Source organism: Zingiber officinale, chromosome 5B (genome assembly GCF_018446385.1).
Source record: "Zingiber officinale cultivar Zhangliang chromosome 5B, Zo_v1.1, whole genome shotgun sequence".
Taxonomy (NCBI): Eukaryota; Viridiplantae; Streptophyta; class Magnoliopsida; order Zingiberales; family Zingiberaceae; genus Zingiber; species Zingiber officinale.
The window spans coordinates 89926680-89946778 of record NC_055995.1 but is presented as its reverse complement, the minus strand read 5'-3'; the positions used below and the strand labels follow the sequence as shown (position 1 = coordinate 89946778).

Here is a 20099-nt window from a genome sequence, read left to right as displayed (position 1 = left end):
ATTAGTAAGGTGAAACCTAGACTGTTTATTTCTAGAATTGAGATACCTTGATATATATTTCTCAATTCTCCTCTCTTTTACCAAACAAGAATATGTGTAGTGCAATAGTAAAATACTCAGAGGAACAATAAGACGATCAAGATTTAAATCACAAATGAGACAAATATAAAGGTTAGTTTTAAGTTGTGCTTTAGATTTATCTAGCAGATGAATTACAGAAGAAGACTATCTATCTCCAAGATTAGTAAAGTGAAATCTAGACAGACTATTTTTTTTTTGAATTGAGACACCTTCATATATATCTCAATTCTCCTCTCTTTTACCAAACAAGAATATGCTTGGTGCAATAATAAAATACATAGAGGAACAATGAAAGGATAAAAGTTTAAATCTTAAATGGGATAAATATATTAGAGGTTGACTTCTCAAAGTGCATAAGTTGTATTTTAAATTTACTTGATAGATGAATTAGGAGAAAATCTTAGAGGAACAATGAAAGAATAAAGTTTGAGTCTCAAATAGAATAAATATCATAAATGATTTCTGAGTGTCCATAAATTATGTTTCGAATTTACTCAATAGATAAATTAAGAAAAAGTTATTCATCTCTAGAATTAATCAGTAAAGCTGAGACATCTTGATTATATATATCACAATAATGAGGAAGGTGGCTTTTGTTAGAGATTTTGGAGGATAAAACTTGAGTGAAAAAGGGGGATTGAAGGTCAACCCTTCCACTATGAGAGGAGATAATGCATGGAAGTGTTGGTGTAATGTGTGAGGGAGTAAAAAGAAGGTCTAGTCTTATCAAGACATGTGTGCGTGCTCAATCACCCATTCCATTAATATTGTCTCTTTGTGCAACACATGTATTTGTTTGCCATTTCCCTGTTAGATCAAATCCAATTGAATTGTCAAGAATTTTACCTAATTTATTTTAACTATGAAATGGTAATGTATGAGTTGGTTTTGCCCTAAAATTCAATTTATAATTATTTCTTATCTTAATATTTGTATAGTGTATCACTAGAATTTATTAAATAGCAGACTCTCTTGTAAAAAAAATGAATGTAACTTTTATATTAAATATTAAACAGATAAAAATAGATACTACATTTGATCATAGTCAAAAGATTAATTTAATTATTTATATTAAATATTAAACAGATAAGAATAGACACTACATTTGATCATAGTCAAAAGATCAAGAAACATATATTTTTTAATATCGTCGCTCAAAATATTTATAAAAATTTCTCCGTTCACGTTGTTATTAATCCTAAGATGTATGATGATAGTGCATATTTTTTATATAAAAAATAATTAGAAAAAATTATTAATAAATTTTAAAATTATTTTTAGTGTGAAAAATAAAAAAAATGTTAGCATAATTTCATTTTAGATTTTATCAAAATTAGTTAATAAAATTTATATTCTTTATAAAATAATAAAATTTAGTTTTAATAAAATTACGTAAACCGCCCACCAAACCGCAAGTGAGCCCAAAATCCATTGCCGGGTCGCCACCCGTTGTTATGACTACCCGACCCGCTAACCGATGGGGATCGCCCAAAAGGAGAAGGGAGAGTGAGGAAGCGGAGCGAGAGGCGCACTCGAGCCATAGCGTCGATCACCACTTCGATTCGCTCCTCGTCTGCTTAGGCTCTTCCTCTTTCGCAATTTTCGCCTTCCGTTGATCTCCATTACTTGTTGAATGGGGATCGTGAAGCACGAATCGGATTGGAAGATCGCTCCCTTTCTCGTTTTTCTTGCTCTGCAAAGTGGTAGGAATTTCACATTTGCGCATGACAGCATTTAGGTTTATGAGTCAGTTTCCAAGATCCTATTTGTCGTTTAAGATGTTCTGGAAGCTCATTTTGTGGCATGTTAAATGGATTTCTTATTTTCTTTTCGGTTTGTATGTTCCAGCAACTTGAACACTGCGTTTCTCAGTGATCGAAGTGGCTTCTCAGTTTCTGTTGTTCCTTTTGATGGTGTTTGAAGGTCTCTAAAGCCGTGGAAACTAGAAGAGCCAATCAAATGCATGGACTTTTCAGGTTAGTTCTCTAGCTAAAATTTTAGCAATTGATGGATGAACTTTTTTCTTTTTAATTATTTGAATGGTTAGCTTTAAGCAAAGTTACTAAAATTTCTCTGGCATCTTCTTTAGGTAATTACTTACTCGTGTCTTTCTTTATGCTTATGATTCTTGTGTTCTTCAAGTTGATTTCAGGACAAATTCTTTGTTCTGTGAAACTGTCTCATTTAGTTTACACATACTTATATTGACATCCAAGAATAAGGTGAAAGGTAGACTATTGCATTGTCTTTCATTTTTTTTTCTTCTAAACTTCAAAAATTGATCTTTAATAAGATTCACTTACTTTAGAGGCAAAATGATTGATTAACCTCGCAGTCTATCATAAGCTAAGGAATGTGCTCGTGGCATTACAAAAATTAGTAGATTCTTCTGTGGTTTAACTAGTTTGCACAATCAATCCTCTGTGCCAAGATCAGTTATATAGACTGTATCATTTGTTGTATCCTTCTTATGGCGCCAATAAACAGATGTAAATGTCGAAGATATAAGAAAAACTTGATTCACTCTTGTCTGAATGGCCCTTTTGAGGATGTTCAGTTTTTTTTTTTTTTTCAATCTGCTTTGTTCTATTAAGCAAATATCTAATCTCAAACAGGAATTGAATTAGTTTGAGATGCTTTAATAAAGTTCAAGGCCTTTGAAATGTCTGATCATGGTGCACTGGTGTATCAAATATGGGTAGAGTATTCTAAAAGGAATTGAACTGAAGTTGCTCTGGAGATTGTAGTTTTCTCAGTTTATTTAACACAGTATTTACAATCTTCTCCTGGTTGAGCTTGTCCATGAACTGAAATTTATACACTGGCAAATATCCTGCCTGCTATTTGTCTTGTCAGATTATATTGGTCAAGAGTTGTTTTGCTTATAATCGATTTCTACTGCTGTTTTTTTTTTCAAGATTCTCCCTCTATATAAACTTAAGAAGTTAGCATATACATTGTTTTATTGAATCACAAGAACAATACCTATTACATCAAGTTTAAGTTTTGGGTTTCATATTTTCAGAGCACAAAGTTAACAGGGATATCTAATAGGCCCCTGGCTACAGTGACTTTTAGGTATTGATCATTACGTTTCACACTACCTATCAATCTTTGAGAACGGCTAAAACAACGATAGAAAATTTAGATAGGGTAAAAATGGCTTCTTTAATTGTTCAGGAAGGTAATTCGATGTTCATCCAGAGTCTTATAGCACAATGATATGTTAACAAGTGAATTCCTTAAATTAGCCTTTTGCTATCTTGTTTTACACCTGTGTCACCTTTTGAAACGTAGATCTCTCGCAGATTAACATGATGGTTGGTGTCTCAAAGGGATTCGAAAAGAAACTGCAGCTACGGGGCAAGGATCTTATTCTCAACCTTGGGTTCTCACGGTTAGAGCTGCGGGGCAAGGATCTTATTTTGGGTTCTCACTGTTAGATTATATATTTATTTGTTTATATTTTTTAAGATAATTTGGACCTTTTCTTTTTTTTTATAGAGTTTAGGGTTTCTTAACTTAACTATATAAGACCTTAAACTCTGTATCAATTTTAAGATCTAATAATATGGTTAGTTTTTTTTTTCTTTTAATTTCTACATGGTATCAGAGCAGTTCTCTTTCTCTAACCTAATTTTTTCTACAGTCCTCTGATATTGCTTCCTGTTGTCGCTGCCGTCTCCTACTCCTATTATTGATTTCGGTGTCGACATCTATTTTCTGTCCTGCTGCTGTTGATTTTAGCGCCGATATCTATTTTCTATCAATTTCGGCGCCGACGTCCTACCCTACCGATTTCGGCACTGACATTATTTTCTGTCGATTTCGGCGCGGACGCTATTTTCTGTCGATTTCGGCACCGACGTCCTGTGCTGTCAATTTAGGTGCCGACGCTCTTTTTTATCAATTTTGGTGCCGAAACCCTATGTTGCCAATTTCGACACTGACATCCTTTTCTACTGATTTTGATATCGACGCCTTGTTCTACTGATTTCTACATTTGACATCCTTTTCTGTCTCAAATTTTTTGTGTGATCACGGGTCATCCTGACATTAGTTTTTGCGGATCATACAGATGTGTATCCTTATAGTTTGGTTATTATGAGAATTATTCATTCTGTCATCATGTCTGATCGTGCAGATGCTTCATGGAAATCTGATTCATATATGTTTGAGCAGTTTCAATAGTTCTTTGGTTCACAGTCCTCTGCCATGTCAACTTCCTCTCATATAGGTTTATCATCGTCTGTATTTCAGGTATATCTTCATTCTTATGGATTTTGGACTCTGGTGTCTCCCATCATATGTCATCCAATTTGTCATCTTTTGTTTCTTTTTCTCCCAGTTCATCTATATCTATTGTGACTGTTAATGGTACTCCTATGTCATTAGTAGGTGTTCGTTCAATTGTTACATTTTCTTTATCTCTTACTAATGTTTATTATATTCCGAGTATTACTTTAAATCTTGTTTCTGTTAGTCAATTATGTGAGTCTGGATACCTAGTTTCTTGTTCTTCATCCAATTGTTATGTTCAGGATCCGCAATCTCAGAGGATGATTGGGGCATGTCATAAGCAAGGAGGACTCTATGTTTTAGATTAACTCAAATTACCAGAAGTTGTAGCTTCGAGTGTGGATTTATCGTCTTTTCATCTGAGTTGTTTATCTTCTAATTTTTATTTGTGGCACTCTCGCTTAGGTCATGTTTCAGCGTATCATTTGCAGTTTTTAGCCTCTAGAGGAGCATTAGGACCTTTAAAAAGTTTTGATATTTCTGATTGTTGTGGTTGTAAACTGGCCAAATTTTCTGCCTTACCATTTTCTAAAAGTCTTTCTTTTTCTTCTGCTCTATTTGATCTTATCCATTCTGATGTGTGGAGATCCTTTCTTATTCCTACAAAAGAGGGGGTAAAGGTATTATGTTTCATTTATTAATAATTGCACTCGTTACTCTTGGGTTTATCTTATGAAACACAGGTTTGATTATCTTACAATTTTCAATAACTTTAGAGCTTTTGTGAAAACTCAACATTCTAGCGTCATAAAATATTTTCGTTGTGATTTGGGGGAGGGGGTGAATACACTTCGAATCAATTTTCACATTTACTTACTTCTGATGGTACTATTCATCAAACCTCGTGTACAGATACTCCTGAACAAAATGGCATGACTGAACGGAAACATAGATACCTTGTTGAAACAACCCGTTCATTTTTATTGTCTGTCAATGTTCCTAGTGCCTTTTGGGAGGAAGCAATCCTTACTGCTGCTCATGTCATTAATAGAATTCCAACCTCACACAATTCAGGTTTGTCATCTTTTGAAAAATTGTATGGGTATGCTCATGTCTATTCCTCTTTGCGTGTTTTTGATTGTACTTGCTTTGTCCTTCGTCCATATGTAGAGCGTAATAAGTTAGCCTCTTGGTATGCTCTGTGTCTTTCTGGGTTATGATGTTAGTCAAAAAGGATATCGTTGCTTTGATCCCGTTTGTTAAAAATTGTATGTCTCTCGTCATGTTATGTTTCTTGAGCATATTCCATTCTTTTCTATTCCGGTTAGTTCACATAATATGACAAAGTCAAATCTGCTTTGCATTGATCCTTTCAATACCGATACTAAGGAACATTCACCCACAAACCCTACTGGTAGTTCAACTGAATCTAGTACTTTGGTTCCCGAGATATCCGCTCCACATGTTCTTGCTTCTGTCACTATCCAATTATTTCCTGAGGTTGCGGATGATCATTCTCTCCACCATCATCAATCCACTCTTGTTCGTAAGTCTACTAAACTATCAGATTTTGCTTACTTTTGTTATTCTCGTTCTTTTGCTTCATTTGTTGCATCTATTCATTGTCTTTCTGAGCCTGAATCTTATAGAGAAGTTATTTGTAACCCACTTTGGTAGAGTGCTATAACTGAGGAACTAACTGTTTTGCATCAGAGTCATAATGAGATTTGGTTCCATTGCCACCAGAAAAATATACTATTAGTTCTCGTTGGATATATAAGATCAAAACTAAATCTGATGGATCTATCGAACGATACAAAGCTCGTCTTGTTGCTAAAGGTTATTCTCAGGAGTATGACATGGATTATGAAGAAACATTTGCTCCTGTTGCAAAAATGATAACTGTTCGTACTCTGATTGATGTTGCTTCTGTTTGTCAATGGAGAATATCTCAGATGGATGTCAAGAATGCATTTCTAAATGGTGATCTTCATGAAGAAGTTTATATGACACATCCTCCTGGTATTTCACACAAATCCGGTGAAGTTTGCAGGCTTCGTAAAGCGCTTTATGGTCTCAAACAAGCACCTCGTGCTTGGTTTGAGAAGTTCTCTACAGTGATTACTTCGTTTGATTTTTATCCTAGTAATCATAATTCAGCTTGTTTGTCAGATGTACGAGTGCAGGTTGTATTCTTTTATTTTTATATGTTGATGACATGATTATTACTGGTGACGCTTCTGATGGAATTGCTTCCTTGAAGTCTGAGTTGACTTATTGTTTTGCTATGAAAGACTTGAGTATGCTATGCTACTTTCTGGCCATTGAGGTTGCTTATTCCTCGAAAGATTATCTTTTATCTCAGTCAAAGTATATATCTGATCTGTTTGAGCGTGCTCATCTTATTGATAATAGAGTTGTTGATACTCTTATTAAGACTAATGCTCGATATTCTCCATCTGATGGCTCACCTTTGTCGGATCCTAGTTTGTATAGAACTATTGTTGGAAGCTTAGTTTATCTTACCATGACTCGTCCAAATATTGCATATGTTGTTCATGTGGTTAGTCAATTTGTCGCTGCACCAACTACAGTTCATTGAGCTACTGTTCTTCGTATTCTCAGGTATCTTCGGGGCACTCAATTTCAAAGCCTTTTATTTCCTTCTACTTCATCTCTTGAGTTACGTGCATACTCTGATGCGGATTGGGCTAGTGATCCTACGAATCGCAAATCTACCATCGGCTTTTGCATTTTTCTTGGTGATTCTCTCATTTCTTGGAAGAGTAAAAAGCAAGATGTTATTTCTAGATCTTCCACAGAAGCTAAGTATCGTGCCATGACCTCAACTACTTGTGAGATAGTTTGGTTGCGTTGGTTGCTTGCGGATATGGGTGTTTCTCTTCATCAACCTACTCCGTTATATTGTGATAATCAGAGTGCTATTTAAATTACACACAATTCAATTTTTCATGAGCGGACGAAACATATTGAAATTGATTGTCACATTACTCGTCACCATCTTCAGATCGACACCATCACATTGACTTTTGTTCCTTCAAAGCTACAGATTACTGATATGTTTACCAAGGTATATTCTGCTTCACGTTTTCATTTTTTATCCGACAAACTCTCAATGTTTCTAGTTGTAGCATCGTGAATTTGAGGAGAGATGTTAGATTATATATTTATTTGTTTATAGCTTTTAGGATAATTTGGACTTTTTCTTTTTTTATAGAGTTTAGAGTTTCTTAACTTAACTATATAAGACCTTATATTCTGTATAAATTTTAAGATCTAATAATATGATTAGTTTTTTCCTTCTCTTAATTTCTACACTCATATCCAGTTTGGATGACGGTTCCTGAAGGTTTGAATGTGAAGGTGGAGGAAAACACCAGGATTTCGGTGAGTTTGCTACTGCCATAAGAAATAGGGTTGTAAACGAGTCGAGCTTTTGGGTGTTCAGCTTGTTTGATAAGGTAATTAAGTCGAGCCGAGTTTAAATTGAACTAAAATTTTAAAATATTTGTTCAAGCTTGACTTGGTTTATTTTTTATAAGCTTGAGCTTGTTTGAAGTTTGGTTTGAGCTTGGCTCGTTTAGATGTTATCGAGCTTTCAATTCAAGCTTGGCTTGAGCTTGGTTCGTTTAAAAGCTATCAAACTCTCAATTCAAGCTTATCTGTTTGTTTGAAACTTTTAGTTATTTGTGTTGGTTACTCCTAGGAAGATCGTACCGGTTCCACCGTACAAAAATTTTGTACAAGTGTCGAATCTATCCTAATAACCTATTGTGTTCTTTAGAAATTAAATTCGGAATCGCAAACGGAATTTAACATTATTGATTCCAAATTTAACTTATCTGTTCTTAATGGTTTAGACTTGGATCGCAAACGATGCTTAACATTATTGACCCAAATCCACCTATGTTATAAATTCAATTAAATATTAATTTAAAAAATCGGCTTCCAGGTTAAACATGACGAGGCACTAGGTCTTCTTGGATATGGGAGCAACCACCACTTCCTAGACAAAACCTTTCAATGAAATCTAATATTTAATTTCCTTATATAACCCTAGGTTTAACCAAAAGGAACAATCGAATCACAAATTCGAAAAAAAAAAAAAACACAAACTCGAATCACAAATTCGAAACCTATAATTATATGTCTCTTGTGTTTGGAATTCATACAAAGAAAAACTAGTATGATCCGGGAAATAATTACTAGTTATACCTTTCTTTGTATGTAATGACCTCTTGATCTTCTACCGTATTCCTCTTCTTATCTCGGACGTTGTGTGGGCAACGATCTATCGAGATGAGAACCACCCAAACCCTTCTTCTTCCTCCTTGCAAGTTACGGCCAAGCACTCCTCCTTGAGATGAAGAGTTTCGGCCACACTACCAAGCTCCAAGGGATGCTAGAAATAAAGACTCCTTTCTCTCCTTCTCCTCCAAGCAAGATCCGGCCACCACCACAAAGCTCCAAGGGATGGTGCCATTGGCCACCAAAGAAGAAGAGAAAAGGAGAAGAACAAGGACTAGGGCCGACCACCACCAAGGAAGAGAGGGAGGAAAATAGAATACGGTTGTTCTTCATGAAGGCACCCCTACCCCCTCTTTTATATTCCTTGGTCTTAGCAAATAAGGAAAAATTTAATAAAATCTTCTTTATTTTCTTTGCCATGAAAATGAAAATTTAATTGATTAAAACCAATTTCCTTTTCTTAAATATCATGGTCGGCCACCTCATTGCTCCAAGCAAGGAAAGTTTTAACACAAAATTAAAACTTCCTAATTTGTTTCCAGAAATTTTAAAATAAAAATTTCTCTAATAATTTTCCCCTTCATGGTTGGTTATAAAAGGAATTTTATAAATTAAAATCTCTCTATTAAAATATGTGGATGATTTCTAAAAAAGAAAGTTATCTTTTAAAATTAAAATCTTCCTCTCAATCTACAAATAAGGAAAGATATCAAATATTTTCTTAATCTTTTGTAGAAACTTATAAAAGGAAAAATTTATAATTTTAAAACTCTCTTTTAAATCATGAACATGGTTACAAAAAAAGAAAAGTTTTCTCAAAATTAAAATCTTCCTTTTAATCTACAAATAAGGAAAGATATCAAATCTTTTCTTAATCTTTTTGTAGAAAGCTATAAAAGGAAAGACTTATAATTTTAAACTCTCTTTTAATATCATGAAATCCACATAAGAAAAATTTTAAAAAATTAAAATCCTTTTAATTTGATGTGGTTGGCCACACCAAGCTTAGGTTCAAGCTAGGGCCGACCACACAACTTAGCTTATCCTATTTGCTTGGCCGACCCAAGCTTTGGTTCCAAGCTTACTTGGCCGGCCACCTTAGGATGAGTATAAAGGTGGGTATAATACTTTATAAATAAGAGGCTACGATAGGGACCAATGAAATTAAGCTTCCCGTGTTCGCACCGAACACCAAACTTAATTTCATCAATAATAATTCATACCACTAAAAAATTATTATTGAACTATCGCACCAATCCCAAATTACATTTTGGGTTCCTTCTTATTATGATTGTGTTAGTCTCCCTGTGTTTAAGATGTCGAATGTCCACTAATTAATTGAGTTACTGACAACTCACTTTAATAATATCTTAGTCCAAGAATAGTACCACTCAACCTTATCGTCATGTCAGACTAAGTCCACCTGCAAGGTTTAACATGACAATCCTTATGAGCTTCTCTTGGGGGGCATTATCAACCTAGATTACTAGGACACAGTTTCCTTCTATAATCAACAACACACACTATAAGTAATATCATTTCCCAACTTATCGGGCCTTTTGATTTATCGAGCTAAATCTCACCATTTGATAAATTAAAGAAATAAATACTAAATATATGTGCTTGTTATTATATTAGGATTAAGAGCACACATTTCCATAATAACTAAGGTCTTGTTCTTTTATTAAGTCAGTATAAAAAGAACTTACCTTAAATGGTCCTGCTCAATACACTTAGAATGTACTAGTGTAATTTATTAGTCAAGATAAACTAATACCTAATTACACTACAACTATTCCAATGGTTTGTTCCTTTCCATCTTAGTCGTGAGCTACTGCTTATAATTTATAAAGAACTGATAACATTATCTTCTGTGTGTCACTGCCACCCTCCGATGCCACCCCTAGCGACAGCCACCGGTCGACCCACGGCCTCCGTCGGTGCCACCGCTGATTCGGCCTTCGGGTCTCTGCTATTGCACTCTGCCTCCTTGATCTGTGTTATGCTTTGTGTGTCGTGTTTTGGCTATCGAGCCACTATGTTTCGTATTTCTATTGTGATTGTGAGTTACTGGTATTATCCGCCCTGTGTGTCATATCCCGGCCTGCGAGTCGCTGTAGTATTCCGGCTTAGGAGTTGTCGTTATATTTCGGCCCACATGTCGCCTCTTAGATCCATGCTTCACCGGATTCCATGTCATCGCCCCCAGGCTCGGGTCCTCAGCTGCCTCACATTCGTCTACTCTTCAGGGCCGCGACGACTCGATCAGCATCGCGACCAGCTCACCAATCCATCCGAGGGCGCCCCGGGGCCAGGGTACGTTATTGTACTCTTCCTGTGTTTATTTCGTTGTTATACTATTATTCGGCTGCTTATATATTCGTGGGACCCGCCTCGAGCATCGGGGTATACCAGGGCAACCCGATCGCTGGCTACAGGTACTGCTGACCAGAGGTCTTCTGATGACTTGGTTAATACAGAAGACAACTCACCATCCGGGTCATGGAGATGCGGTCAACATTCCAACCACGTCATTCCGACATCCCCGTCTACTCAGATTCCCGACAGGAACATAATTGACTCCGTCTGTGGGAACTTCGCCTGATCTGGAACGTGAAGGTGGACGACGCTGGAAAATTCTGTTATACTCATGACCTTGGTGGGTTTCGACGAGCATATCATGTTCTCCTCACTCCACGGGTATTCGAGAGTCGAGGAATTGAATCATATTCTCTACTGGCCGGCAGGTCAATTTTTTCGTTATATTTTCTCTTTCGGTCATAGGATCTGCCATAGTTCCCCGATCGAAGACTCCCGTGCCGATCGACCAAGATTATATTATATTAGAGCCACGGGTTCAATGTCGAAGACTCCCGTGCCGATCGGCCGGGATTATATTATATTAGAGTCACAGACTCAATGTCGAAGACTCCCGTACCGATCAGCCAAGATTATATTATATTAGAGCCACAGGCTCAATGTTGAAAACTCCCGTGCCGATCGGCTCGGATTATATTATATTAGAGTCGCGTGCTCAATGTCGAGGATTCCCGTGCCGATCGGCCGGGATTATATTATATTAAAGTCGCAGGCTCAATGTCGAGGACTCCCGTGCCGATCGGCCGAGATTATATTATATTAAAGCCGCGGGTTCAATGTCGAAGACTCCTGTGCCGATCGGCCGAGATTATATTATATTAGAGTCATGGGGTCAATGTCGAAGACAACTGTGCCAATCGGTCGGGATTATATTATATTAGAGCCACAAGCTCAATGTCGAAAACTTCCGTGTCGATCTACCGGAATTATATTATATTAGAGCTACGGGCTCAATGTCGAAAACTCCCGTACCGATCGGCCGGGATTATATTATATTAGAGTCACAGGCTCAAAGTCAGAGACTCCCGCGCTGATCGCCCGAGTTTGAGTTATATTAGAGCCACAGGCTCTAGAAGTCGAGCGACGACTATAAACCCCTGTGAAGACCGTCGAGCGACGACGTTAAACCCCTGTGAAGATCGTTGAGCGGCGACGTTAAACCCTTGTGAAAATCATCGAGCGGCAACGTTAAACCCTTATGAAGACCGTCGAGCGGCGACGTTAAATCCCTGTGAAGACCGTCGAACGGCGACATTAAACCCCGCTCGACGTTAAACTCCTGTGAAGGTCGTCACTGGTCTCAAACCAGTCTTATCGGATCTCATATCTCCCCCGTTTGGGGTCGAGTGGTCGTCACTGGTTTCGGACCAGTCTTATCAGATCTCATATCTCTCCCTTTCGGGGTTGAGCGATTTTCACTGGTCACGGACCAGTTTTATCGGATATTCTATCTCTCCCGTTCAGGGTCGAGCGGTCGTCACTGTCTCGGACTAGTTTTATCGAATCTCATATCTCCCCCGTTCGGGGTCGAGCAGTCGTCACTGGTCTCGGACTAGTTTTATCAGATCTCATAACTCCCCCGTTCGGGGTTGAGCGGTCGTCACTGGTCTCAGACCAGTCTTATCAGATCTCATATCTCCCCCGTTCGGGGTCGAGCGGTCGTCACTGGTCTCGGACCAGTCTTATCAGATCTCATATCTCCTCTGTTCGGGGTCGAGCGGTCATCGCTGGTCTCAAACCAGTCTTATCAGATCTCATAACTCCCCCGTTCAGGGTCGAGCAGTCGTCACTGGTCTCAGACTAGTCTTATCGGATCTCATATCTCCCCCGTTCGGGTTCGAGCGGTCCTCACTGGTCTCAGACCAGTCTTATCAGATTCTATATCTCCCCCGTTCGGAGTCGAGCGGTCATCGCTAGTCTCGGACCAGTCTAATTGGATCTCATATCTGCCCCGTTCGGAGTCGAGCGATGTTCACTGATCGCGGACTAGTATATCAAATGTTCTATCTCCCCCGTTCGGGGTCGAGCGATCTTCACTGGTCGTGGACCAGCATATCAGATGTCCTATCTCCCCCGTTCGGGGTCGAGCGGTCGTCACTGGTCTTGGACCAGTCATATCAAAGCATCTTATCTTCCCCGTTTGGGGTCGAGCTATCTTCGATGGTCGCTGACAAGAGTATCTCCACTGGTTGTTTCAGACTAGAATATCTCATAAGCTCTGCACCCGTTCAGCTCATGACTTTCGCTTCCATGCGCCTTCGACTCACGGGCTACACTTCAGTTCAGTTCACGGGCGATGCACCAGTTCAGCTCATGACTTTCTTTTCCATGTGCATTCGATTCACGGGCTACACTCCAGTTCAGTTCACGGGCGGTGCGCCTGTTTAGCTCACGACTTTCATTTCTATGCGTATTCGATTTCACGGGCAATGCTCCCGCTTAGTTTTCGGGCTCCACTCCTGCCCAGCGCTGCTATGTCTCTCGTTCGGTATTCGTCCAGGCACTCACTTGGCATTCGCCCGATAGCTTGCTTGACATCCGCTCGGCACTATTTTTCGTCACTCGGTCGACACTTTGTTGGCGCCTGATCCTTATCACCCGACCGTCCACTTAGCCACTCGCTTGTATCATCCGACATTATTATGGTCGTCCGGTCAGCATTTTACGGTCACTCGATCGACATTCTCAGGTCGCCCGGTCGCATTTTACGATCATCCGGTTGACATTTTTCGAGGGTTAGGTTTGCATTCTCCCGATCCATCGGTCGGTATCCTCTCGGTCGCGCACGTGGCACAGGTCGCTCAGCGTCTCCACGTGATCAGCATCCTTCCAATTGCTCGGTCGGTACTTTCTTGGTTGCCCGCTCGGCATCCCGCTTGTTGCTCGCTCGACATCTGTCTGGTTATCGACTCGGTACTATTTTTCCTAGTTCGCTCAGCATCGCCACCATCTCTCGTGCGCCACCATTACTATAGCGACCGTTGGCATGACATTATTGTTGGTTGCTACTCGGAAAACCTAATGGTTCCACTGTACAAAAATTTTGTACAAAGATCTGAACCTTTCCTAGCTACGATGTGTTCTTTTAAATTAAACTTGGATCGCCTGCGGAACTTAACACGTTTGATCCAAAGTTTAATTTACTTGTTCTTTTAGGTTTAGACTTGGATCTCCTGCGGAACTTAACACGTTCGATCCAAATCATCTAGGTTATTAATTCCATTAAATATTAATTTCCAGAATTGGCTTCCAGGACTGTATGGCGAGGCACATGACCTTCTTGGATATGGGAACAACCACCACCGCCTAGGCAAAGCCTTTTAAGGAAAACTAATATTTAATTTCCTTAAATAACTTTAGGTCAACCAAAAAGAACAATCAAATCACAAGGAAAAGAAAAATAAAAGAACACAACATCGAAAACAAATTCGAAATACTAGAATCGCATGCCTTTTGTATTTGGTATTTTTACATGAAGATAAAACTAGTATGATACGGAAATTAAATACTAGTATACCTTTTCTTTTGCAAGCAAAAACCTCTAGGTCTTCTACCGTATTCCTCTTCTAACCTCGGACGTTGTGTGGGCAACGATCTTCCGAGATGAGAAACCACCAAAGCACCTTCTTCTCCTTTCTTTAAGTTTCAGCCAAGCACTATGCTTCCAAAAGAGGAAGATCTTTTTCCACCAACCAAGCTCCAAGGGATGTAAGCTTTCTCTCCTTCTTCTCCAAGCTAAAATCCGGCCACCACTTGATCTCCAAGGAGGAAGAGAGGTTCGGCCACAAGATGGAGAGAAGAGAAAAGAAGGAGGCCGACCACACCAAGGAAGAAAAGAGGGAGAAAATAATAGAGGTTGTTCACCTTGAAGGCTCCCAAAATCTCCTCTTTTATAATCCTTAGTTTTGGCAAATAAGGAAATTTAATTACAATAAAATTTCCTTAACTTTCCTTGACATGAATTAATTAAGAAAAATTAAACAAAATTTCCTAATCCCTCATATCATGGCCGACCACCTCATGGAGAGCAAACAAGTCAATTTTCAATCAACAATTAAAATTCCTTATTTGTCTTCAGAAATTAAAAAAAATAAAATTTCCTTTAAAATCCATTCATGGTTGATAAAAAGAAATTTCTATAATTTTAATTTTTCAACATGTGAATAATTTTCAAAGAGAAAAAATAAAATATCTTTCCAATCTACAAATAAGGAAAGAAATTTAATCTCTTTCTTTAATCTTTTGTAGAGACTTATAAGAGATATTTTAATTTTTAATCTCTCCAATAAATTATATTTTTCAAATAAGAAAAATTTAAATTTAAAATTCTTTTTTAATTTAATAGGGTCGGCACCTAAGCTTGGGTTCAAGCTAGGGCCGACCACCCATAGACCAAGGTTTGGCCGACCCTAACTTGATCCACAAGCTAGCTTGGCCGACCCCTACACCATGGGTATGAAGGTGGGTATAGGTGGGTATAGTACTCTATAAATAAGAGGCTACGATAGGGACCGAGAGGAGAAATTAGTTTTGGTCTCCCGATAAAATTAAGCATCCCGTGTTCGCCCCGAACACACAACTTAATTTTATCAATAATAATTTATTCCACTAGAGAACTATTATTGAACTACCGCACCAATCCCAAATTATATTTTTGGGCTCCTTCTTATTATGAGTGTGTTAGTCTCCCTGTGTTTAAAATGTTGAATGTCCACTAATTAAGTGAGTTACTGACAACTCATTTAATTAATATCTTAGTCCAAGAATAGTACCACTCAACCTTATCGTCATGTCGGACTAAGTCCACCTGCAGAGTTTAACATGACAATCCTTATGAGCTCTTCTTGGGGACATTATCAACCTAGATCACTAGGACACAGTTTCCTTCTATAATCAACAACACACACTATAAGTTATATCATTTCCCAACGTATCGGGCTTATTGATTCATCAAACTAAATCTCACCCATTGATAAATTAAAGAAATAAATATCAATTATATGTGCTTGTTATTATATTAGGATTAAGAGCACACACTTCCATAATAACTGAGGTCTTTGTTTCTTTATAAAGTCAGTATAAAAAAAAACGACCTCTGATGGTCCTACTCAATACACTCTAAGTGTACTAGTGTAATTATATAGTTTAGATAAACTAATACCTAATTACACTACGACCTTCCAATGGTTTATTCCTTTCCATTTTGGTCGTGAGCTACTTTTTATAATTTATAAGGTACTGATAACATTATCTTCTGTATGTGACACCACATACTATGTTATCTACAATATAAATTAATTGAACAACTACAAACAAATGTAGATAATTTGACCAAATGTGATTCTTTATTCAAAAAATGTTTACGAAAGCTTAGCCTTTCAGTATACACTCTAACAATCTCCCACTTATACTAATGACTAAGCTGCCATATCTGCTGCCATACATCTGATTCTCATTCCCTCCACATGCCGATCGAAAGCTTTTGCTGGAAGGGCCTTAGTGAAAGGATCTGCCAGGTTATCTGCCGATGCAATCTTGGCGATGACAACTTCTCCTCGCTTCACGATATCTCGTATCAGGTGGTACTTGCGCTCTATATGTTTACTTGCCTTATGGGCTCGTGGTTCATTCGAGTTTGCAACTGCACCGCTATTATCACAATAAATTGTGATGATTTTGGGCAAACCAGGAATCACATCTAAGTCCATTAGAAAGTTCCTGAGTCATACTGTTTCTTTAGCTGTCTCAGAGGCTGCTACATACTAAGCTTCCATGGTTGAGTCTGAAACGTATTTCTGCTTAACACTCATCCATGCAATGACTCCACCTCCTAAAGTAAACACATAGCCTGATGTAGACTTACTGTTGTCCCTATCCGATTGGAAATCTGAATCCGTGTAACCCACGGGGAGCAAATCGTCTGCTTGGTAAACTAGCATATAATCTCTAGTCCTTCTCATGTACTTTAATATATGCTTTACCGCAGTCCAATGTCCTTGTCCAGGGTTACTCTGATATCTGCTAACCATGCCCACGGCAAAACAGATATCAGGTCTCGTACATAGCATTGCATACATAAGGCTTCCTACAGCCGAAGCATAAGGAATTGCTTTCATGTCCTCTATCTCCTTTGATATCTTTGGAGACATCTCTTTAGATAGGGCTACTCCATGTCTAAAAGGTAAGAAACCTTTCTTGGAATTCTGCGTGCTAAAACGAGCAAGGATTGTATCTATATATGAAACTTGGGACAGACACAACATTCTTTTCTTACGATCCCTTATAACTTTGATCCCAAGAATGTGTGCACAATCTCCTAAGTCCTTCATATCAAATTGTTTGGACAACCATACCCTTACGTCCGATAATACCTTGACATTGTTGCCAATTAACAAAATATCATCTACGTATAGTGCAAGAAATACGACCACGTTTTCGTTACACTTCTTATATACACAAGACTCATCCGGATACTGAATACATCCATATGACTGGATTACTTCATTAAACCGGATGTTCCAAGATCTTGAAACTTGCTTCAGTCCATAAATGGACCAATTGAGCTTGCACACTAGATGCTCTTTGCCTTTTTCAATAAACCCTTCTGGTTGCTTCATATGGATGTTTTCTTCAAGACTTCCATTAAGGAAAGCCGTCTTGACATCCATTTGTCAAATCTCATAATCCATATGAGCAGCAATGGATAAGAGTATCCGGATAGACTTAAGCATGGCTACCGGTGAAAATGTCTCCTCATAATCGATTCCCTCTTTCTGAGTGTACCCTTTCGCAACAAGCCTACCTTTGAAGGTTTCTACCTTCTCATCTGTTCCTCTTTTCCTTTTGTAGATCCACTTGCATCCAACGGCTTTTACACCATCGGGTGGTTCTACAAGCTCCCAGACCTTATTAGAGTACATATACTCTATTTCAGAATTCATTGCCTTTTGCCAAGATACCGCATCTATATCTTGGAGTGCTTCGTCATATGTTCGGGGATCAGGTTCATGTTTACCCGGGATCAAGTCCGAAGACTCTCCCAAAAACATGAATCTCTCAGGTTCCCTCACAACTCTCCCACTACGACGAGGCACTATCTGTGGTTGTGTATCATGTGTGACACGTGTTGTAGTCTCTTGTGGTACTTCATCTTGTACTGTTGGTACTAAAGTAGACGTGTCCTCTCTAAGTTCTTCTAGAACAACTTTACTACTGGGCTTGTGATCCATTATATAGTCTTCTTCTAAAAACTGGGCATTGGTGCTAACAATGACCTTATGGTCTTTAGGACTATAAAATAAACCACATTTCGTTCCTCTGGGATAACCTACAAACAGATGAACTTTTGTACGAGATTCTAACTTATCAGCATCTGGTTTTAGCACATGTGCTGGACTACCCCAAATCCGAATATGTCTTAGACTGAGTTTTCGCCCATTCCACAATTCTGTGGGAGTAGAAGAAACTGATTTAGAAGGTACTAAGTTCAGAATGTACACTGCTGTTTCCAGAGCGTATCCCCGAAACGAATTTGGTAATTCTGAATAACTCATCATCAATCTAACCATCTCCATAAGAGTCCTATTCCTTCATTCTGCCACACCATTCTGTTGGGGTGTACTAGGTGCAGACAGTTGGGATTGAATCCCGACCTCTGATAAGTAATTCCTAAACTCTCCTAAGAGGTATTCGCCACCACGATCAAACCGTAGTGCCTTGATACTTTTACCTAGTCGTTTCTCCACATCAGCCTTGTACTCTTTGATCTTATCAAAGCACTCAGACTTGCGGCGCATTAGGTAAATGTATCCATATCTTGAATAATCGTCTATAAAATAGATAAAATATTCAAAACCACCTCTCGCCTGGATAGACATAGGACCACACAAATCAGAATGAACCAATTCTAACACTTCTTTGGCTCTATACCCCTTGACCTTAAAAGGCCTCTTGGTCATTTTACCTTCCAAGCAAGATTCACAAGTTGAAAAATTTTTCAACTCTAATGAACCCAAGAGTCCATTGGCTATAAGCTTTTGAATGCTACTTAAGTTAATATGACCAAGCCTTAGATGCCAAAGATATGCTTGGTTCATTTCCGAAGGTTCTTTTCTTTTATTAGAGTTAGAAGATGTGTTATTAATTTCCATATTTTGCTTTATGGGAGAAATTAGATTTAAAGTATATAGATTGTCAACCAATGCACCAAAACAGATAATCACTTTATTTCTTTTAATAACCACATCGTTACTAAAGGAAACTGAATATCCATCTAAAAACAGTTTAGAAACTGAAATTAAATTTTTTCTAAAACTAGGTACATAAAGATAATTTATTAAAACCAAATTTCTATTCTTATAAAAAGATAAGTAGACATCTCCCACTGCAACAGCCGCCACCTTAGTAGTATTGCCCATGTAGACGGTAATTTCTCCTTCAGATAGTCGTCGGGTTTCCTGGAACCCCTGCAAGGAATTGCAGACATGATCAGTGGCTCCCGTATCTACACACCAGGTGCTGGTAGATAACACCGCTAAACATGTTTCAACAACCAGAGCATGAGAAATACCTTTGTTGTTTTGATTCCTACGAGGACAGTCCACCTTCCAATGCCCAGACTGTTTGCAGATGAAGCACTTGCCCTTCGGCTTCTTCATTCCAGCTTTAGGTCCTGTACTCTGAGATTTATTCACTTTCTTTGCTGAGCTAACTTGTTTCTTCTTCTTCTTTCCTTTCGGTTTAGAAGTAGAACCATTTTCAGCATAGTGAATATGAGAATTATGCAAAACAAACCTTCTGCGCCTAAAGTTCCATCAGTAGTTCCGCCAATGAATATTGTAATTCAGGCGGAATTGTTCAAAACTTCTAGGTAGCGTTTGGAGGATCATATCGATCTGTGTTTCCCCATCAATTTCTCCTCCAATGATTTGTATTTCATTTAGATAAGCCATCATCTTTAGGATATGATCCCTCACGGGAGTACCCTCTTGCATGGTGGCCGTCATTATCTTTCTCATGACTTCTTGCCTAGAGGCCTGATCCTGGTGACCAAAGAGTTCCTTGAGATTGTTCATAATATCATAGGATGTTGGTAAATCTTGATGCTGATGTTGCAATACATTTGACATTGA

The 20099-nt window shown here is 38.3% G+C and overlaps 1 long non-coding RNA gene across 1 annotated transcript; it reads left to right on the top strand.

Moving 5' to 3' along the window:
* The first annotated feature begins 1587 nt into the window (after window positions 1–1587).
* Window positions 1588–3635, top strand: LOC121987612. Its single transcript, XR_006113671.1, has 3 exons — window positions 1588–1784; window positions 1930–2057; window positions 3390–3635. It is a non-coding gene; the product is annotated as an uncharacterized LOC121987612 (long non-coding RNA).
* Window positions 3636–20099: the final 16464 nt, after the last annotated feature.